Here is a 15,679-nt window from a genome sequence, read left to right on the forward strand (position 1 = left end):
ATAAGTTGTAGGAAAACCAACATATCACTATTGACATGTTTACATACTATAAGTAGTGGAAATTCATTGCTTCACATGCTAATTAACTGCAAGTAGCCTGAACTGATTTTTCAAGAACAAAGAAAATATTCCAGCCCCAGGAAAAATAATTAGAATTTTAATCTTTCCTATATTAAGATTATTTTTGTTATGCCAGAAATGCCAACATTATGGGATAAATTTTAATAATTTTAACTAATAATCATGTGGATTAGTTTTTATTATTAATGAATGGGATATATGGTGATAAAGATTGCAAATATGCCATCTAGCTATTCAAGATAGAAATCAATTTTATATATTTATTTATTTTCACACGAACCTTGTAAATTGCATTAAAATGTACCAGACAAAGAATGGTAATTATTGTGTCTGTGTGCTGCTAAAACTGATATTCATTGAGGGTTATTGCTGTCAAATATTTGTTACTGGCTCTGTGAAGTTTATTACTCCTATCTTGCTTTTAAATGTCTATTGAGATGCCACATTATATGTTTTGAGAGTTGACCTGTTTTGGCAGATTCGCAAGCTTTGTATTCCAAGCTAACTTGGAGGTGTAGATAATGGCCTTGTACCTAGTTCTTCATTTGATTTACCAAAACATATGTATTTGTGTTTAGGCTATTATCTACATATGTACCTGCAATGTTTAGTCTCTACATTTGACTGAACAACACAAATAAGAAACTTTAGGGATCTTTTTCATTTCAAAATTGTCTAAAACATCTTACCTATTGCTAATATGCTGAATTAATTTTGTAGACTAGATCAAGAAATTGTAGTGTTCATAACCAAAAATATGAGGAAATATAATTTTCCTCACTCGTGCAAGTTGACATAAATATGGAATACAGAATATAGATGGCAAACTCCAATATACAAATGTTGATTAGTAGTGTTAATCAATAAATTTAGCAACCCTCATTTACCAAAATTTTATGGATATTACTGGTGCATAGCAGGCAGCCTCTCCTTTGGAGGCAGATGCATGCTGATGTGGCAGCCGCAGCGTATCTGGACACATCCAGAGGCTTCCATGGGCCTAGTGTCTATTTGGAAGCTTTTTGAGCTTTGAAAATAACTTAAAGATCCTTTTTGCACATGCCAATTGTTGTTTTTTATTCTGTTTTTTCTCCTAAACCTTGAAATGGCCCTAAAAGAGACCATTCATTTTTTATTCTTCTCATTTTGATTGTAATTGGGCTCTCTTCTCATTTGGTCTCCATTTTGGCATTGTGAAGGCAAGGTGATTATTTTTGAAGAGGATCATTGGTGGGGTATCAAATGGCTTCCACAAAGGAGTTCTAAGCATCTAAGGTAAGCATTTCATCCCATTCTTGAGTCCTGGTTTTTTTGAGATTTTGATAAAGTTTTCAAGTTTGGGAAGAATCTACACAAGTTTTTATTGCATATTTTCTTTTTAAGAAATGAAGAAACAAGTTTAACTATCTATTATATTTTTTTATCATTTTTTTGCACTTGTGTGCTTGATGTTCATAGTTTATTTCTAATTTAAATCTATTTATTTTCTTAATAGATTGTTTTGTGCAAAAATGACCGCTACCGATAGTCAAGGTTCAGTGGCAAGACAAGGAAATGATAACTTCAAAATTGATGTACGATCTCCATTATGGACGAATACCACAAGATTGTCACAGGTTTCAGGAGGTGGGTCATACGTTTGAAAATATAATGGCATATTAAACCATTCAGTATCTTATATTCTCGGGTCAAACATCATTTTATGGGCCCTCCTGGCAAAGGAATGAGAATGTGCAAAGGAAGCAAAGACGGAAAGGGGGTGATTGGTGCACAATTAGAAGGATTTATAAGAGAATACAAGATAACAATCTGTCATCATATGAATTGCTCCTAGAAGAATATATAGAATTGTCTTGAACCTTCATTGTCTTGTTGTTACAAAGTGAAGACCCTTCATTGTCTTCATCCTTTATTGCCTTGACGTTAGAAAGAAGATGATGTTAAGATATTACATTATTATGTGCCTAAGTAGAAAGAAAAAGGCTTTTAAATAAAAGGTGTGTAATTGAAGCTAAGTTGCACAATGGACATTATAAATATTGCTCCCATTATGAGAATCCATCATCCAATTAATTTTTTGATTTTAAATGTCTCTTGAGACCCTGATTTGGATTCACCAGAGAGTGGCATTCCTCATCCGACAGTATTCAGTAATGATTTGGAACCCTTGGTCACCCTGTTCCTTATCCTTCGGTGGTTGACTTCTTCCAGCCAACGAAGGACCCTAGTCCTTTCCTTGTTGTCTTCCTTAGCTTCTTTGTTGCTTTGTTCTTTTGTGACCACCGTTGGGTGTCCCTATTATGAGAGGTTCTCCTTGTTTGTATACTTTCAATCCTTTGGACTCTTGTTGGGCTCTTATTAGACATTAATAAATTATCCTATCTGATCTTGAGAGGGTTTCTGACTTGTGCATTTCATCTGCCACTGAGGTATAGCAGATTTGAATTTGAGTATGATAGTATTGAATTGAACATTCTTCCTACTGTATTAATTGTGGCTCGGAGGTTGTTGCATGCTGAGAGTTGTTATTGGTTGGCATTTGAAATCTGGAGTTTATCATTTCTGGTTTGGACGACACGTATCTTGGCTTTCAGTGTGGGCTTTATCTTCTGCAAATTAGTGTTGAATCATCAGCATTTCCAGTGATCTTATATCCTACAAATTGGCCACCAGCTACCTTCTCTACAGGTCTGAAAACTGATGCCACTCTTGGGCGTTGTTTGCATTATCACCATTTATGTTTGGGGGTGAGTTAATTCTGCCTGAACATGCCTGCTACAGCTAGCGTGAGGGTTTTATTGATGAAAAATAGAGCAGCATTTTATCTTTATGATCAAACTATGAATGGTATTTGACATAGGAGTGTGGTTTTAGAGCATTTTCAACATCTATAGAAGCAATCAGGTTCCATCTATTAGTAATTGAAATTCTCCCATTATTGCAGCATAGTTGTTAATCAATAAAGTTGCAAATTTCAAGAAATTTCAGGTTGGCATTAATTATAGATTATTTCAGTATTGTTTGCATCATCACTAGAGTTATTTTATTCTCATTTAGCACTGTCAGAAATCAAAGATCATATGTTGAAAGGTTACAAAGAAGGAGAATAACAAACCTCAACGAACACATTATTATCATTCAATTCAAAGCTTGCTTGCAAAGTTTATGACGAAATGTTAAACAACTAATTTATAAAGAAACTTGGTGTTTGTCCAAACTATAACCATATAGGGTTATTGCAGTGGTATCAAAGCAGTTTCCTAATATCATGTGGGCGAGGAAATTCGTTATTATTTTCGATATACTATTGTATTGACGAGCACTCTCACATTTTCTAGCTATGGACAAACACAGGAGGGAGTTGGCAAAGCAGTGTGGAAAAAGCAAGAAAATAAATGCTTTGAAGGAGAGTACGGAAAGACTTAAGCTTCATCAGAAGAGATTGGAGGCCAAACTGTTGGATCCGGTGACAGTTAATAGGGCAGCCCGATACATGGTTTCCATTTTTAGTAGACTGGCACCAAGGATGCAAGGAAGGAGGCTTGAATTTTCCCTGATAGGTGTCCAATGATGTAGATGTACCTGTTTTTAGTACGAGACCCACTAGTATTATCCGTAGTCTTGGTGGACTTCCCATACAAAGAAATGTGGATGTGTCATGGTCATTGGTGGACAACAATACTGAGCTTCAATAAGTTGAGGATTCTAGAGTTCTTGTGGATAGTGTCGAGGCTATTAAGGGAGTTGTTAACACTGATCATTCTAACTCTCTTGAAGAGGGGATTATTATGTCAAAGTGATGATTTAGTGCAGGAGGCAGTGGATTCTGTGATGTCCCCTTATTTGGACTGAATATTTAATGGTTAAAACCTCTTAGTACCTCTATACTCCATTCTTTAGACATCGTTTTACTTTGGTTTAATTCTGACTTCTTTGTTTGTTCTCTTTTAAAAGTTACTAGTCGGTTGTTTACCTTACTGGGTAAAGAGATCAGAGCATACAAATAATAGAACAGAATAGCAAATAAGAATAGCAAAACTCCTTTGATTATATTCGCATACGCCCAGATATTACATTATGCTCCGATGATATGAGATAAGATGATTACAACGATCCCAAAGGGGGATATAAATACTATCCGAAAGGTATCCGTCGGCCACAAACAACATGTCGGCTACAATAATAGAACCTTCCCAATACATCCCAATACACTGACGGGATGCATCCTGACACACTGACGGGATGCATCTTGATACACTGTTGACATCATCCCCCCCCCAAAAAGAAAAGTCGTCTCCTGACAATGACACAACAAAAACCCAATAACTAACTACATTATTCGCAAAGCAAAAACAACATGGACTTATACATCATGAACTCGAAGGCTGTGTCTCCTACTTTGAAGACCAACTGCGGCGAAGCTGATACACTTGATCTATCCGGACCTGCAAATCAGCCCTAATCTAAGACTTCTCCTCCACCATTTCCTTCAGCATCAATGCAACCTCCTGACACTCAGCTTCCTTCTGATCATGAGCCTGCTACATTGAGTCCTTCTCCAAAAGTGTTGTTACCAACTGCTACTTGACTGCTGCTAGTTGCTGCTCCACTGTGGCTAACTATTGTTCTACCTGCTGCTTCCCTTGTGCACTCTCCTCGAGCTATGCTAACATGGCTGTCCGCTCTGCTTCCCATGCAATCTGTTGAGTGGTAAGTCGGTTGGCCATCTCCTCCCAAGCCTTCTTCTCCGTCTCCCGAGCTTCTTGCCCAACCTCTGCTTGTCTTCTCTCTGTAAGCACCAACTCTGCCAGGGACTTGCTCTGTTGTTCTCTCCACCACTAGTACACAGATACTCCATGCCTACAGCATCAAGTCTCATCAACTAGTCAGACTTCCCACAACTGATATCCGCAACGACTAGGGGTCCAGGGGGCAACACCCCCGGCAGGGTCAAGAGGCACGCCTCTCACCACCAAGACCAAATTAACACTCCGAAACCCACACAAAACTGCATGGAACACACTATTTTTACGATTTCTTCTAATCCCACACTCTTTCTGGCAATCGCTGATACTTCCCCTTTCCTTTGGCATCATCCATTACTCATTCTGAGCATCCATGATTTGTCAACGTTTTTTTTTTCTTTTTTTTATAGAAAACCTCCTATCATCATTCTTCTGCACTACCAATATACAGCTACTGTGCTTCGGTCCTTCTACATCGTCGTACAGTTGATGTGCCTCGATTCTTTCTTCAATTTTCCAACATGTGCTACCATACAGTGATACAACTTGGAGACGCCATACAGGATTACCACTTTCAATGCTGAATGTTGCTGTCTGGAAAGAAGCCGTACGGCTCAATGTGGACACCTCTCAAAGCCTTACGATGTTCAACTTGTACTCCAGCCGTGTCCGTACAGTGACGAATGACTTCAGTGCTTCAGGAAGAAATGACTTGTTTGATAGAATGGAAACCGTATGGGATTTATTTTCCAATTCCAAGCCGTACAGTGATATGAATTTAGAAACTGTATGGTGAGTAACTAGGAACACCGTACGGTGGCAATTTGCACTCCTGCTAAGTCCGTACGGTGATGAATGCTTCCAACTTGCCTTTATGTTCCCATTCCAAGCCGAATGGTGATATAAGATGATACCGTACGGTGATGCAACCTATCCACCATACAGTGTCTATTGCTCCTTCACAATGTCGTACAATCAATTGACCGTACGGTGCTCTTCTCTCTCTTTTTCCTTTTTTTTTTTTTTTTTAAATTTCTTTCTTTTTTTTCTTTTCTTTTTTTTTCAATTTTTTTCTTCAATCTTTTCTTTTCTTTTTTTTTCTTTTTTCAATTTTTTTTTTCTCTACTGCTCCTTATCTAACATATGTACAATATTTACATATATACAGTATTTACAGTCTTCTTTTCTCTGTTGTTTGTCCACGGAGGTGCGTTACTTCTTTCATGGTAGACATTCAACTTTGACCTATTCACTGCATCGGCCACTTCCTTTCTGTCTAGCATCCACAGTTTTATTGCTTCGTTATCGCCCACTTCCCGAATCTGATATGGTCCAACCCACTTAACTTTGAACTTGCCTGGCTTGATCTCATTCCGGCCATCATACTTCAACACCCACTGCCCCGACTGAAACCTATTCAGTTTGAGGTGTTTATCATGCCATGCGTTGCACCTATTCTGTAACACCTTCGCGGCCCCTTGTGCTTGCAATCATTGCTCATCAAGTTTATTTAAGGTACACGAGCTCTCCATCTAGTTTTCCATATCACCCAGTTTGTTCCCGAAACTCGGTACCATAGACTCCATCAGCTACCCCTTATGGCCGTCAATAACACGTCCACTCCGTACTACTACAACTTTTATTGAACCCTTCCTCTTTGTTTCCTGCACAGACCGTATGATGTGTCTTCCATGCTACCGACACCTTTCTGCTATATCCATGGTTCGACGTAATACTTTCTTCCTGCACAGTCATATAGTGGAATCTTTCCTTCTTCTGGGTCCATACTATATGTTCTTTCTCTTCACTTCAATCATACCCAACTTTCCTTCTTCTGGGTTCATACTGTATGTTCTTTCCTTCCGCTTCAGTCATACCCACCTTTCCTTCTTCGGCTTCTCTGTGTTCCTTCGGACATTCATTTTCTTCTTCGTCTTCTCTGTGTTCCTTCAGACATTCATTTCCTTCTTCGGCTTCTCTGTGTGCCTTCGGACATTTCTTTCTTTCTTTCTTACCTTTGTCGACCCTTAACATATTACAGTGCAGAAAGAGCTCGTAATCCTCCATCTGCCAATGGAAAAGGCCATTCAATGAGTCTAGATCGTCCTCACTCGACCCTCCTTCCAGTCTCAATACTCCCTCTTTATCAGGTTCCATTCTCTTCTTCCCCTCGTCATCCTCTTCACCATTGATTTCGGAATCCGACGATGCTGCCTCCTGACCTACCATTTGTGTGTGCAGGTCAATTATGAATCTTCTACCTCCGCGCTCCATTGATAAGGTATTCTTCTTCCAGTCATGCTTAACCTTTGCTTGTATCAACCATCCACGGCCCATAATAGCGTCATACCCTCTCCTCTTCAGTGGAATGACAACGAAGTCGAGCACGAACAGCTGTGTTCCGATAGTGACTGGTTGTGCCATCAAGACTCCCAATGGTTTGATCCTGTGCTGGTCTGCCGTGAGCAACTGAAATTTAGGGGGCTACAATGTTGGTTGTCCCAGCTTCTTCCAGGTCTCTTTGGGTAAAATGTTTACATCGGACCCTCTGTCGACTATCGTGTTTGTGAGAACATGTCCAAGGATCCCCATCTCGACGACTACCAAATGGTGTCCGGATGTGAGAGCTAGCAACATTTGGTCTTCTCCGCCTATAGCGATTTCCTTCCCTCTACCTTGTTCTGTTGGTATCCTCGGAGCTGGCGCAATATTTGTGAGAGCAGATCGAAGCTAAGGCATCATAAGAAGAAAATCATTTATCTTGACCGATACCTCTGTTTGCAAAATTTGCCATACGATGTTTTGTTCCGCGGAGTTCCTTGCCGAAGTGTGGGTGGTGTCTCCAGCTAAGATGTTTCTGCGTGCGACGCCTTTTGAATCTCCGCCTGCGCTTCCCCAAATTTCCTCTTTTCTTCCGCCAAGTCTGAGTACTCTTTTGCTTGCCTCCACGTAATTGCCAGAACCTCTTCTTCATCTGTCCCGACAATGATCAAGTTTACTCCAGACTTCAGGCACTTAGTATCGTCATGATCACCAATCCACACCACCTGCATAACAACTTCGGTGTGTTTGCCGTTGTGCACTCTCGGGCGAAGTGACCCCACAAATTGCATGCGCGGCATTGAATTATCGGCCGGCCATTCACATCACACTGGATTCGACTCATCCCACCATTATTGTTGTTTCTGCTATCGTTGTTGTTTTGACCATGCTGATTATTTTTGTACCCTCCTGACATGGCACCGTCCGTACTATTGTTGTCGCTCCCTTCAGATGCGGACGCTTCCTGTGTGAGGAACACTTGCTGTGGTGCTCTTATTTTCAGGTTGAAAGGGCATTCCTTTATCAAATGTCCCATGATCTGGCAAATCTCACAATTGCTCTTTCGGGTAGGATCCCTTTGTATGGCCTTCCTTCTTACACTCCATGCACCATAGTTCATTGCCCTTATTCTCTTTCTGCATGTTCTTGAACTCCATCTGAATCATGTCCTTTTAAAGAGCGCGAACCTTCTTGTTGCTGCCTTCATCGTCACTGCTATCTTCTCTTGAAGGCTCGTCATCATCTAAATCGGATGAGCTAGTCTTCTTCTTCTTCTTCTTTGTCTTCTGTTCACTTTCGAGGTTCATTGCCCAATCGTACGCTTCAGTGTATGTCGATGGCAGCATAATCTTCATCTTCTTTCGTAGCTTCGGTTGAAGGCCTTCAATGAACCATCTTTTTTGTAGCCCATCAACTGGCTTATTCTCCATCTTATTGATCAAGTCCTTCAACTTCCTCGTGAAGACTTGGACTGTTTCATGCTTCCCCTGCTTAGTATTGAATATCTCTGCTACAATTTCATTATCGTCGCGCAAAAGTTGAAATTCTGCGAAAAACTCATTTTTAATGTCATCCCAACTGCTTAACTTTTGCGGATCGGTACCCATAAACCAATCAATTGTGACACCCCGTAGGGTTGCCGGAAATTGCCTCACCTATTCGTTTGTATCCGTTACGCCATTGGCCCTCCAAATCATTTTGCAAGTTTTACAATGTCGAATGGGATCAACTGCTTCATCACCATCAAATTTAAGCAATTTCTCCTTTGGTCCCACCATCCCGACGCTTGGTATCCCAACACTCACACTTGTTATCTTGACACTTACACTTGGTATCCCGACGCTCACACTTGGTATCTCGATACTGACACTTGGTATCCCCGCAGTTGTGCTGTTTGGTGAAGAAGGGTCTCCGTTAAGCAAATTTGTTCCTTTCGGAAGTGTATTGCAAACGAAGAGTTCACTCCAAGCTCTTGCTCCTTTGGAACTCCAAGCCATGCAAGTCGATTCTCTTCCGTCTGGATTCTCTTCCCTTGGCGAACACCAATTCAAAAACTCCTCCCATGCTTCTTCCACCAACTGTCGAGTCTCCTTCAACAATGCTTCCACGCTTCTGCGTCCGTCGGCAACAATCTTCTAGAACCTCCTTCTGCGTTCGACTTACTGCGCCAAAATTAGATCTCCGTGTGCTATGCGTATTTCGTCCTTTTCCTTCAACTTATTCTTGTTCAACTAATTCGGCATTTAGTCTTCATTTTCTTGCCTATGTACCAGGTCCATTGACCAACGGTGCCAAATGTTTACCTTACTGGGTAAAGAGATCAATGCATACAGATAATAGAATTGAATAGCAAATAAGAATAGCAAAACTCCTTTGATTATATTCGCATATGCCAAGATATTACATTATGCTCCGATGATATGAGATAAGATGATTACAACGATCCCAAAGGGGGATATAAATACTATCGGAAAGGTATTCGTCGGCCACAAACATGATGTCGGCTACAATAATAGAACCTTCCCGATACATCCCGATACACAAGAACCTTCCCGATACATCCTGATACACTGATGGGATGCATCTTGATACACTGACGGGATGCATCCTGATACAATGTCAACATCGGCAACTCTATTGATTCTTATAACCTTTGTCGTGGTTGTATCACCGTAATGTATTTCACGGAATTCTGTCTACTTCAATGTTTCTCTAAACAATACAGATTCCTTATATATATATATATATATATTTGCAGAAATTATTGCTGTTACCATATGAAGGGTATGAAGATCTTTGTTGTTCAATTATGCTTTGATCACTATGTCTATAACTATACCAATACATAAATTATGTCATCTTCTTTGTGTTCACTCCTGTTGACCAGTTTGGAATAACTATTGTGATCCCATACTATCTTTCTCCCCTTCAATTTCTGCATATGCTGACGTATTTACAGATGAATCTTTTCAAACAAAGATACTGTGCGCAGGAAGATGTATAATTCGATTACTCATTCTTTGGAATCTTACTCAAGCAATTTTGTAATGTCCCCATTTTAGCAGTTGACCAAGTGTGTGTGCGTTAGCCTTGTTCTACATGGTCCCGAGGGCTAACGAAGGGTTTAATGGGATCCTAGAGTGTTTTGGCCTAGTCATTTCCAGTTTGGGCCAAAATGAAGTTGATTTACTCAGTTTCAGGCATCCTTACTATTTTTAGTAAGTCGGCAGGACACAGTACAGGTCAATTTTGGTGATTGGATTTGATACTCCTCGATGAGAGCTTTCCGATGAGTTACCACTCGCATTATTCAGAGTCCGATTGCTAATACATTTTAATGCCTGAAGTTTTATTAAAATAACGTCTAATTTAATTGTAAAATATTAAAGTGTTACTTTAATATTTATTTTATGGGGATGTGTACCCAAGGGAGACATAAGGGGTATTTTAATATATGTTTTATATACTACACATCTTTTATCCCACATTGCCCATATGAGTTGAGCGGACCCTTGGAAATGGAATAAAAGGAAGCATTTGTGGCTTCATTAGTGAGGTTGAATATGAGAAGAAATTGGTGTGTGAGTTGCAGCTCCGTTCTTGGCATTTGAGGACGTCTATCCTCTCTTGTAACATTCTAGACGTCATTCCCTTGGGGTTTGGCCTTTGGAATTCTTTGTTATTGGCTTCATTATCAGGCAATTTAGTTGCATTTCCAGCTACAGGCAGATTTGGTATTTTGCTCATATCTTCTTCACTACTTTTCCAACGCTTATGCCGCTTTGAGAGAATGATATTACGAAGGTAGTGGACTAATTGAAAGACAAAGCACTGTAGCAGCAAGTTCGAAAGCATGGGCTCGAGTATTATGTCAATACTGCTGAAGTAATTAGTGAGTTGATAAATCTGCCATGTATTTGGTTTTATGAATTCTGAAAATAACATTTTATTAGCAGCAGTTCATTTCCACTTTGCATATTATTGTAGTTTCTTTCTTGTTTATGTTGTATGATACCAATTCCATGCACAAAACACAACAAACAAATAAACGTTTGATTTCCGGAGTTATAAGGGGTTTAAAACATTAAATGGAGAAATAAGAGGTTGAATGCAAACTGTTTGACAAAATTCTTTTCAGCAAATTGGTTTAGTTTTTTGGGACATCCAAGGGTGCCCATTACAGTGGTATCAGAGCTATAAGTCCTGCCATCCTGTGGAGGTCTTATAAGGAATTTGGAACAGCCGGATAGAGGGAAAAGTGTTTGACGAAATGTCAAAACACTAAAATCAGAAATTAAAAAAACACAGGCTAAGCATTTATGTTTGAGCATGTGACAGGGGCCTTATAATTTCCGCAATACCAGAGCAAGACAAAATAGGATTTCAGACTTGCAAAGCAAACAGTCTAGTACATCCGTGTAGGGGGACATTGAATCCAGCCATACAGACACAGAGGAGATATTCTTTGATCAGGACAACAATATGGGTGATCGAGATGACAGGAATACAGGATTAGGCGGAGGCGGGAATGCCGATTCAGATCAGAGGGATGTAATGTTCAGACAATTACTGGATACATTAGAGCAGGGGCAACGTATGCAGCAAGAGCAGAATAGGCGAATGGACATGATGTTGCAGCTCATGGCTAGACAGATGGGTGTCAATATTAATCCAAGTGATGCCAACAACGAAAACAATAACAATGAGGGAAACAATAACCATGGAGGCCAAGGCAACAACAATGGTCCTGAGAATAACATTAATGGTAATAATGGACACGGCAACAATGGGAATGAGGCTGATAACTTTAGACACGTTGCACGCCCAGCGCGGACTGCGAGCTCGAGACCTCTTCTACCCACCTTCCCACCCAGAGATCTGGTTCAACCAGTAAACGAACCGTAGATTACCGAGTTACAGGATCAATTCAAGAGGGACTGGGAGGCTAGTGGATCGGAGTTTCAGGCGGATATTTCCCTCAGAGATTATATGGACTTGAGGATGAGACACATGCCTAGAGCAGGAGGGAGGAATCAAAACTTTGAGCTGAGAAAAAAAGTTGGAAAACTTTCCTTACCTTATTATGATGCTTCAGGGAAGATGACTACACAAGCTTGGGTGCAGAAGGTAGATACATACTTGCAGCTAAATCTTATGCCTGAGGAGGAGGCTATCAAGTATGCGGCTATGCACTTGGATGGCGTTGCACATGAATGGTGGCATCATGGCATGGTGACTTTGGGGCATAATCAGATTACATCCTATGAGGAATTCACCGAAACATTGATTGAGAGATTTGACACTAGGGATCCTGAGTTACATTTCAAGGAAATAGCACAATTAAAACAGTCAGGTTCTGTGGATGCTTACATTGCCGAGTTTCAGTGCTTGTCTGTACTTGTTACTGATATCTCTCCTAGAAGATTGATGGTGTTATTTTGTGATGGTCTTGCTGATCCATTACGAGGTTGGGTGAAGGGACATGATCCACTCACCTTAGCTGAAGCAACTAAAAAGGCATGAGATTTAGCCCCTTTGGTATACAAAGGAAAAACCCATTCAACAGATTCTTCCTACCACAAGGACAAAGACAAAAACCCGTTTCAGAAAGAGTATAGCAAACCCAAAGAAGGATCAAAAGGACTAGACAATGAAACCTTGAATGAACTTCGAAAGAAGAAGCTGTGCTTCCATTGTAGAGAGCCTTGGGACTTATCTCATAAATGTTCTCTCAAGGCTAAGGCAAATCAAATGGAGTATTTTTCAGCAGAAGATTCAGAGTCAGAGGGGGAGGATCAGCACTCCGATTCAGATGAGGGTAACACTATAGAGGAGAGCAGCATTCCTAAAGATGATAGATCGTTGGCACGCTTGACAGGGGCCCAAAAGGCAATCACATTTAAGGTCAGGGGTACTATCTAGGGGCAGAAAGTGATATCTCTTATTGACATTGGGGCTACACATAACTTCATAGATGCATAGTTGGTAGCCAGGAGAAGGTTACAGACAGAGGAGCATGATGGGTTTAGAGTCATGGTGGCTAACAATGATAAATTATTATGCACTTGGAAGATATCTAATCTTCACATCAGGTTTGGAGATGGCTACGAGTTGAAGGATGAGTTCTATGTTGTGGACATGGGAGATTATGATGTCATCCTCGGCATGACATGGATGGCTTCGCTAGTGGAGTTCACACTCAACCTAGCGAAATTGGAGATGAGATTCCAGCATGAGGGCAGAACTGTGGTACTTAGAGGACTTTCAGATGGAAGGTTACAGAGTAGTGTCCTTGAGGAGAATGCAGAGACTTTTTCGTCATGATGACATAGAGTGGGCAGCAGAGTGCTACATTATGCCAACTTCACCAGAGCCACAAGAAAAGAGTCATCCACCAGATATCCAGAAGATACATGATAGACACGCTAAAGTATTTAGTGATATTCCTCATGGGGTTCCTCTTGGCAGAGGGATGGAACATGTTATTGAGCTCGAGGACGGAGCCAAACCAGTTATGATTACTCCCTATCATCATCCTAAGAAACACAAGGATGAGATAGAGAAGGCGATTAAGGATTTGTTGGAGATGGGGCATATCAGGCCCAGTAAGAGCCCCTTTGCTTCAGCAGTAGTATTGGTAAAGAAGAAGGATGGGACGATGCGCATGTGCATCGATTACAGGGCACTGAATAAGAAAACAATTAAAAACAGGTATCCCATTCCTAGGATTGATGAGTTGCATAAGGCATGCTTCTTCACCAAAATTGATTTGCGATCCGGATACCATCAAATCAAGATGAGAGCAAAGGACATTGAGAAAACAGCCTTCCGATGTCACTATGGCCACTTTGAGTCCATGGTTATGCCATTTGGTCTAACCAATGCACCCGCTACATTTCAAAGTTGTATGAACCAGGTATTCAGGAAACAACTGAGGAGATTTGTCTTGATCTTCTTTGATGACATCTTGGTCTTCAGTAAGACCTGGGAGGAGCACTTACACCATCTAGAGGAGGTGTTATCTATTCTGGAGAGAGAGTCATTGTATGCCAAGGAATCTAAATGTGAGTTTGGCATGACTGAGTTCCTTTACCTTGGGCATATCATTAGTGCAGATGGCGTTCGGGTTGATCCCGAAAAGATTAGAGCTATTGTAGAGTGGCCTACTCCCACAAACCTTACACAGCTTAAGGGATTCTTTGGTTTATGTGGTTTTTATAGGAGGTTTGTTAAGGGATTCTCACAGATTGCTACACCCTTGAAAAATCTTACCAGGAAAGGAGCCTTCGTGTGGACAGGGGCAGCACAGAGGTGTTTTGAGCATTTCAAGCGGTAATGTCTTCATGTCCAGTTCTAGCTCTACCGGATTTCACGAAGCCTTTTGAGCTTCATTGTGATAAATCAGGTGATGGGATTGGAGCAGTATTGATGCAGGAGAAGCATCCCATTGCATTCGAGAGTAGGAAGCTTCGGGGAGTTGAGAAGAGTTATTCTGTCTATGACCGGGAGATGTTGGCCATAATGCATGCATTGGCCAAATTTCGATCATATTTGGTAGGTGGACGTTTTGTGATCAAGATTGATCACAACAGTATTAAATACTTCATGAGCCAGCGTGATCTTAATGACCGGCAACAAAAATGGGTGACTAAATTGCAGGCTTATGACTTTGACATAGAGTTTGTCAAAGGTAAGAAAAATGTGGTGGCTGATGCCTTATCTCGGAGACCTCACTTATGTGCTCTGGCAGAGATTTCAGGAGATTGGAGAGATCGGATTATAGCAGAGTATGCCGGAGATGCTTGGGCTTCTGGATTGATTTCAAGTACCATACAGGATGATCACTATGAGGTGATAGATGGATTGATCAGAGTTCAAGACAGGGTTTATTTGATTTCGCCATCACATTTGAGAGAGGTGATACTGAAGGCATTTCATGATGCACCCACAGCTGGACATCCGGGGGTCTTCAAGACCTACAGGCAGATCCGAGAGCGGTTTTCATGGAAAGGGCTCAAGGATGATGTTCAGAGGTATGTCAGGGATTGTGTGGTTTGTCAATAGAATAAGGGAGAGCACACATTTCTTGCAGATTTATTACAGCCCTTGCCCATTCCTGATAGGAAATGGGAAAGTATTTCGATGGACTTCATCACTGGTTTACCACGAGTGCAGGGAAGGGATTGCATCTATGTGGTGGTGGACTGCTTGATGAAGTTTGCTTACTTCTTTGCTATTTCGTCCACCTACACAGCAGCACAGGTGGCAGATCCTTTCTTTAGAGAGATATTCAGGTTACATGGGCTGCCCAAATTCATTGTCAGCGACCGAGATAGTAAGTTTATGAGTGTTTTTTGGCAAGAGTTGTTTAGGTTGTGTGGTACAGATCTTACACCTAGCACTAGTTATCATCCACAAACAGATGGGCAAACAGAGATTGTGAATAAATGGGTGGAAGGATATTTGAGGAACTATGTAACTGCACAACAAAAGGCTTGGATCAGATGGTTGCATATGGGAGAGTATTGTTA

At 40.8% G+C, this 15,679-nt stretch overlaps 1 protein-coding gene across 2 annotated transcripts in view; it reads right to left on the reverse strand.

The window, feature by feature from the left end:
- The window catches only part of LOC149555759 (C2 and GRAM domain-containing protein At1g03370-like), a 244,972-nt gene that overhangs the window by 68,001 nt on the left and 161,292 nt on the right, over positions 1-15,679 (reverse strand). The gene's annotated exons all lie outside the window — the stretch shown is intronic.

This window comes from Cupressus sempervirens, chromosome 5 (genome assembly GCF_028749045.1).
Source record: "Cupressus sempervirens isolate cs-2001-9-10 chromosome 5, ASM2874904v1, whole genome shotgun sequence".
NCBI lineage: Eukaryota > Viridiplantae > Streptophyta > Pinopsida > Cupressales > Cupressaceae > Cupressus > Cupressus sempervirens.